The following is an 8,422-nucleotide window of genomic DNA, read 5'->3' on the forward strand; positions in this document are numbered from 1 at the left end:
TGGGTGCTGGAATAAGTGGAGGGGTCCACGTGGGGCCCATGAGGCAGGGGGCGCACCCCAGGGGGGTGGCCGTGCCCTGTACCCTCGTGGCCAAATGGTGGGCCCCCCTGGTGTGTTCTAAGTGCCAGAAATTCTTAAATATTCTACAAAAAAGCATACTCCATTTTCAGGGCATTTGGAGAACTCTTATTTTCGGGGTATTTTTTTATTGCACGGGTAATTCAGAAAACAGACAGAAAATACTATTTTTGCTTTATTCAAACTAAATAACAGAAAGTAAAAGGAGGGTACAGAAGGTTGTGCTTTCTAACTTCATCCATCTCATGCTCATCAAAAGGAATCCACTAACAAGGTTGATCAAGTCTTGTTAACAAACTTCTTCGAATAACATGAAACCGGAGAATTTTTGAATAACACTAGGTTACCTCAACGGAGATATGCATGTCCCAACAATGAGAATATCATATTTCTTTTTGACAGTAGGAAGGGGGAATTCAAAACCTCCAATAGTAATCATTGAAAATTTTCCAATAGAATTGATACTATGAAATGGAGGTTGTTTCTTCGGAAAGTGTACCATATGCTCATTACCATTAACATGAAAAGTGGCATTGCCTTTGTTGCAATCAATAATAGCCCCTGTAGTATTTAAAAAAGGTCTACCAAGAATGATCGACATACTGTCGTCCTCAGGAATATCAAGAATAACAAAGTTTGTTAAAATAGTAATGTTTGCAAACACAACAGGCACATCCTCACAAATACCGACGGGTATAGCAATTGATTTATCGACCATTTGCAAAGAGATTTCAGTAGATGTCAACTTATTCAAATCAAGTCTACAATATAAAGAGAGAGGCATAACACTAACACCGGCTCCAAGATCACATAAAGCAATTTTAACATAGTTTCTCCTAATGGAGCATGGTGTAATTGGTACTCCTGGATCTCCTAGTTTCTTTGGTATTCCACCCTTAAAATTATAATTGGCAAGCATGGTGGAAATTTTAGTTTCCAGTATCTTTCTTTTATTTGTGACAATATCCTTCATATACTTAACATAAGGATTCATTTTAAGCATATCAGTCAGACGCATACGCAAAAAGATAGGTCTAATCATTTCAGCAAAGTGCTCAAAATCCTCATCATCCTTTTTCTTGGATGGCTTAGGAGGAAAAGGCATGGGTTTCTGAACCCATGGTTCTCTTTCTTTACCGTGCTTCCTAGCAATGAAGTCTCTCTTATCATAACATTGATTCTTTGATTGTGAATTATCAAGATCAACCACATGTTCAATCTCTACATCATTGTTAGTGCTAGGTTGAGCATCAACACGAACATCATCATTAACATTATCACGAGGTTCATGTTCATTACCAAATTGTGTTTCAGCATCAGAAATAGAAATATCATTGGGATTCTCAGGTGTGTCTATAACAGGTTCACTAGAAGCATGCAAAGTCCTATCATTTTTCTTTTTCTTATTCTTAGAAGGACTAGGTGCATCAGCATTAGTTCTCTGAGAATCTTGCTCAACTCTCTTAGGATGGCCCTTAGGATACAGAGGTCCCTGGGTCATTCTACCACCTCTAGTCATAACTCTAACAACATTATCATTATTCTTATTATTTAATTCATTAAGAAAATTATCTTGCGCCTTAAGTACTTGTTCTACTTGAGTGGTAACCATGGATGTATGTTTACTAATAATCTTAAGGTCACCTTTAACTCTAGACATATAATCACTCAAGTGTTCAACCATATAAGCATTGCGTTTCAATTGTCTACCAACATAGGCATTGAAGTCTTCTTGTTTAACAATAAAATCATGAAACTCATCCAAGCATTGGCTAGCAAACTTAGTAGATGGGATTTCACACTTATCAAATCTATATAGAGAATTTACCTTTACTACCTGTGTCGGGTTATCAAGACCATGTATCTCTTCAATAGGTGGTAAATTCTTAACATCTTCAGCTTTAATACCTTTTTCTTTCATGGATTTCTTTGCCTCTTGCATATCTCCAGAACTGAGAAATAGAATACCCCTTTTCTTCGGAGTTGGCCTAGGAGTTGGTTGAGGAAGTGTACAATCATTATCATTACTCAATATATTATTAAATAGCAATTCAGCTTGCTCAACAGTTCTTTCCCTGAAAACACAACCAGCACAACTATTCAGGTGGTCTATGGAAGCATCGGTTAGTCCATTATAAAAGATATCAAGTATTTCATTTTTCTTGAGAGGATGATTAGGCAAAGTATTAAGTAATCGGAGAAGCCTCCCCCAAATTTGTGGGAGACTATCTTCCTCAATTTGCTCAAAATTAAATATTTCCCTTAAGGCAGCTTGTTTCTTATGAGCGGGGAAACATTTTGCAGAGAAGTAATAAATCATATCCTGGGGACTACGCACACAACCAGGAGCAAGAGAATTAAACCATATCTTAGCATCACCCTTTAATGAGAAAGGAAACAATTTAAGGATATAGTAATGGCGAATTTTTTCCTGATGAGTAAATAGGGTGGCTATATCATTCAATTTAGTAAGATGTGCCACAACAGTTTCAGATTCATAGCCATAGAAAGGATCAGATTCAATCAAAGTAATTAACTCAGGATCGACAGAGAATTCATAATCCTTATCAGTGACACGGATAGGTGAAGTAGCAAAAGCAGGGTCATATTTGATTCTAGTATTCAGAGACTTTTCTTTCAGCTTAGCTAACAGTTTCTTAAGATCATATCTATCATTGCAAGAAAAAAGGTTTCTAGCAGTTTCTTCATCTATAACATAACCCTCAGGCACAACAGGCAATTCATATCTAGGGGAGAATCTTCATCATCACTTTCATCAATATCGTCAGTTTCAGTAATTTCATTTTCTCTAACCCTAGCAAGTTGTTCATCCAGAAGTCCACCTAATGGCACAGTATTATCAAGCAGAGAAGTAGTTTAATCATAAGCATCATGCATAGCAGAAGTGGCATCATCAATAACATGCGACATATCAGAATCAATAGTAGGTGTAGGTGTCAAAAGTTTACTCAAAACAGAAGGTGAATCAAGTGTAGAGCTATATGGTAGTTCCATACCTCCCCTCGTAGTTGAGGGAAAAATCTTGGTTCTTTCATCTTTCAAATTCCTCATAGTGATCAATAGATATATATCCCAAGTGACTCAAAGAATAGAGCTATGCTCCCCGACAACAGTACTAGCAAAAGGTCTTGATAACCCACAAGTATAGGGGATCACAACCATTTTCGAGGGTAGAGTATTCAACCCAAATTTATTGATTCAACACAAGGGGAGCCAAAGAATATTCTCAAGTATTAGCAACTGAGTTGTCAATTCAACCACACCGGAAAGACTTAATATCTGCAGCAAACTATTTAGTAGCAAAGTAGTATGGAAGTAACGGTAAGGTGGCAAAAGTAATAGTAGGAGTTTTGTAGTATTGTAATAGTGGTAACGGAGAAGTAACGCAACAAAGATCAATATGTGAAAAGCTCGTAGGCAATGGATTAATGATAGATAATTATGTCAGATGTAATTCATCATGCAACAGTTATAACATAGGGTGACGCAAAACTAGCTCCAGTTCATCAATGTAATGTTGTCGGATTTTGGGTTCCACAAACCCTTGATAGGCTCGAACTCTGGGGTGCGTGCGGAGATCTCAACCTACCCAGTCTGCCTACTCGTGATCCTCTAGGCCTAGCACATCGAGATCAAAGGATAGAGAGACACAATAGTTTATCCTGGTTCAGGCCACCTTGCGGTGTAATACCCTAATCCAGCGTTTTGGTGGATTGCCTCGAGGGGCTGAGGATGAACTAGTACAGTGGATGGACTAGCCTTAGGAGTTGAGGTGTTATTGAGCTCGGGAGAGCTAGTGAGGTGGTCGAGTGAGAAAATGGATCTGATCTCTCTCTTCGCCCCCCTTCTATGTTGGTAGCTAAGTCCTATTTATAGTGGCCTCGGTCCTCTTCCCAAATGTTGGCGGGAAGGGATCCCACAACGACCAGATTTGAAGGGGGACAAGAAGTACATCCTATCCTGACTAAAGTGGTCTTCGCGTGTGAAAAGCCTCTAGTCGTGACGCTGCGGTGGGCTCGGCGATGACCTCCGTCCTGCCGTCCTGGCGGTCTTGGTCTTATTGCACCAGAATGGAAACCTTTGGCTGATTCCTCGGGACTCCGTGCCTGCTACTTTCCTCCTTTGCACCAAAGAGGAAACTGATACTCTACGCCCGCTGGCGCCCGCCTGGCCTTGGTCGTCATGGCTCACATCAGCTGAGCCTCGTGAGGTGCACCTTGCATAGAAGTCTCCGCTCCTCGGGAGCCATCCTAAGGAGGCCGATCCCCTTGGGGGTCTTGGCGTCATCCGCCTCGTGAGCCTTGGCCCCTCACGAAGGTCTTGAGTTGTTGATGCTGAAGCTGGGCCATAACAGGCCATCGATGGAGGCACGTAGTGGGCCACAGGCAGGCAAGTCTGGGTACCCCCGTATCCAGAACGCCGACAGTAGCCCCCGGGCCCAAGGCGTGCTCGGACTTGGCTTCTAGGCGAAGCCAAAGGGCAAGTGTGGTGCGCCGTGGGCCCTAACCGCCTATGGCCTTGAACGACGCATGGCGATTGATGGGACGTGGGCTTCTCCACTTCCCTATGCTGCCTCGACAACCATTTCCATCTGAAAAAGGGCTGCCACCTGCCGCCGTGCCTTCATTGCCTTCCCTTCGTCTTGCTCTAGATCCCCTTCTCTCAACACCGAAGAAATCCTCCAGATCTGCTGATTCTCCCCACCAAGCTTTCGCCCGATGGCCACCGAGAAAGCCAAAGCTCCAGCCCCGGCTGCTGGCCCCGCCTGGTTCGAGCTGACGCTTATCACGCCCTCCATTGTCGAGGAGAAGCTCTATACCGCGCTTCTCCTGACGGCGAGCGATGATAGTGAATGGGGGAAGACGGCGCCCCAGGTTGCCTCCGCTGTGTCGGAGCCCGCGAACAGCACCTTTTATCCCTTCTTCCTACACAACGTCTATTCGGGGTTGATTCCTCCCTTCTCCCACTTCTACTACGAGGCGTTCATGGGAGTGATGCCCTCCATCGCCATGCTCCGCCACTTCTTCTACCTCCACTTGACTGGCCACCAGCCTGTAGGGTGTGTTGGCTTCATCGCGGCCCATGGCCGCAACGCGATCTCCCACGTTGGGAAGAAGGTAGAGGACGTCTGGAACAAGTGGGTCCTTATGGAAGCCAAGTGCTCCCACGACTAGCCGGAGCTGCCGACCGAGCTCCCGACCTCCGAGAAGGGGTGGTTTTCTGAGAAGATCACCGAACCCCAGCTGAGGCCATTGATGAGGAAGATGGAGGCCGACCTGAAGGCCGAGAAGCTGACGGGGGCCATGATCATCAAGGAGTTTCTGACGCAGTGCCTGGCACCGCTCCAAGATCGCTCCCGCCCCTTGTGGAAGCTTGGGGGCGTCAACGGCAAGATCCGGCTGCGCCAGGACGACCTTCCTGAGGAGGAGCTGAGCAAGATGCTTCTTGATGTCGCTTGAAGCTACATCAATTTTTCCCCAAAGAGGAAGGGATGATGCAGCACATCGGTGGTAGGTATTTCCCTCAGATATGAAACCAAGTTTATCGAACCAAGCAACACAACATAAACAGCCCCTGCACAAAAAGAACAACACCTCGCAACCCGATGTGTTAAAGGGGTTGTCAATCCCTTTCGGGGTACGACGCCTCAAGATAGGCAATAGACGTGAGGTAAATTTGTAGATAGGATAAATAGATCGCGGAACAAATAAATTGCAGCAAGGTATGTTTTGTATTTTTTAGTTTAATAGATCTGAAAATAAATGCAAGGAAAAAGTAGTTTGCAAGGCAAATATATGAGGAAGAAGACTCGGGGGCCGTAGGTTTCACTAGTGGCTTCTCTCGAGAAAAATAGCAAACAGTGGGTGAACAAATTACTGTTGGGCAATTGATAGAACTTCAGATAATCATAACGATATCCAGGCAATGATCATTACATAGGCATCACGTCCAAGATTAGTAGACCGACTCCTACCTGCATCTACTACTATTACTCCACACATCGACCGCTATCCACATGCATCTAGTGTATTAAGTTCATGGAAAAACGGAGTAATGCAATAAGAACGATGACATGATGTAGACAAGATCCGTTTATCTATTGCAGAATATATGGATCCCGTCTTTTTATCCTTAGTATCAATGATACATATGTTTCGGTTCCCTTTCTGTCACTGGGATCAAGCACCGTTAAGATCGAACCCACTACCGGGCACCTCTTCCCATTTCAAGATAAATAGATCAAGTTGGCCAAACAAAACCCAAATATCGTAGAAGAAATACGATGCTATAAGACATCACGCATATAAGAGATCAAAGAACTCAAATAACTTTCATGGATATAAAAAGATATAACTAATCATAAACTCGAAGTTCATCAGATCCCAACAAACATACCGCAAAAAGGACTTACATCATATGGATCTCCAAGAGATCATTGTATTGATAATCAAGAGAGAGAGAGAGAGAGGAAGCCATCTAGCTACTAACTACGGACCCGAAGGTCTACAAAGAACTACTCACGCATCATCGGAGAGGAACCAATGGAAGTGGTGAACCCCTCCGTGATGGTGTCTAGATTGGAATCTCCGTGTTCTGGACTCTACGGCGGCTGGATGAATATTTCGTCGACTCCCCTAGGGTTTCTGGAATATTGGGGTATTTATAGAGCAAAGAGTTGGTCCAGGGGGCACCCGAGGTAGGCACAACCCACCTGGGCACGCCTGGGCCTCCTAGCACGCCCAGGTGGGTTGTCCCTTCCTCGGGACTCCCCCATGTGCAACCAGGGCCCATTGTGTTCCTTCTGGTCCATAAAAAATCATCGTAAATTGGCGTGGTATTTGGACCCCTTCTGATATTGATTTCCTGCGATGTAAAAAACATGCAGAAAACAACAACTGGCACTTGGCAGTATTTCAATATGTTAGTACCAAAAAATGATATAAAATCACTATATAATGATTATAAAACATCCAAGATTGATAATAAAACAGCATGGAATAATAAAAAATTATAGATACATTGGAGACGTATCAGCATCCCCAAGCTTAACTCCTGCTCGTCCTCGAGTAGGTAAGTGATGAAACAGAATTTTTGATGTGGAGTGCTATTTATCATGTCATATCATATTATTTTCTTCATAGCATGGACATTTGGACTTTTATGTGATTTAAAGCAATAGTCTACTTTTGACATAATAATTTAGATACTCAAGCATATCAACAAGCAACCATGTCTTTCAAAATATCAATGCTAAAACAAGTTATCCTGAGCCCATCATGCTCAAACATTGATCCAATCATGAAACACACTCGAATATTAGCTACACCCAAAACTTAAGTACGATCATATTGTCCCCCTAGTTAGTGCTTTTATAAGAGAGGATGAAGACTCAATTTCAAAAGTAAAAATTGCATAAGTAAAAAGGAAGGTCCTTCATAGAGGGAAGTAGTGATTTGTAGGGGTGCTAGAGCTCAAAGCGAAAATTTAGAGATAAAAACATTTTGGGAGGTGTATCCATCTGACCAACGAAAACAACTTGGACCATCCCAACACTTTCCATGCTAGATATATCATAGGCGGTTCCCAAACAGAAAATAAAGTGTATTCCTTTTTCCACCATATCTTTCACTTTCCATGGCTAACCGTATCCACGGGTGCCCTCCATACCAACACTTTCCAAGGAATTTATTATTTGACAACATAAAGTAAATTCATTTTTGCATTTCAGGACTGGGCATCCCTAATACCTTTGCCTTACTCTCGTACAGTGACAAGTGAATAAACACTCATCGTGAGAATAACACATCTAGCATTGAAAATATTAGCTACCCGTTACCGTTCCGTGAGCGAAACAAACACACAAAAGAGAAGTTCATTTTGAAAATTAGAGATGGCACATGCAAATTTGCTTAGAATGTCAAAATAATACCGCATATAGGTAGATATAGTGGACTCATATGGCAAAATTGGTTTAAAGTATTTTGGATGCGCAAGTAGAGGTCATACTTGGTGCAAAATTAAGGCTAGTAAAAAGATTGAGAAGCGACCAACCAAGAAACGAATAATCTCATAAGCAAGCATTAAGCATAATTAAGACCAAATAATTCACCACAAGTAGGATATAATTTTCATTGCATGATTATTGACTTTCGTGCATGCATAGGGAATCACAAACCTTAACACCAATATTCTTACTAGAGCACAATTACTCACCAATATGACTCACATATCACATCATCATATCTCACAACTATTACTAAGAATCAAGTTTATTTTGTCCAATGATCTTCATGACACACACACACACACACACATATATATA

Source organism: Triticum aestivum, chromosome 2B (genome assembly GCF_018294505.1).
Source record: "Triticum aestivum cultivar Chinese Spring chromosome 2B, IWGSC CS RefSeq v2.1, whole genome shotgun sequence".
Lineage (NCBI taxonomy): Eukaryota > Viridiplantae > Streptophyta > Magnoliopsida > Poales > Poaceae > Triticum > Triticum aestivum.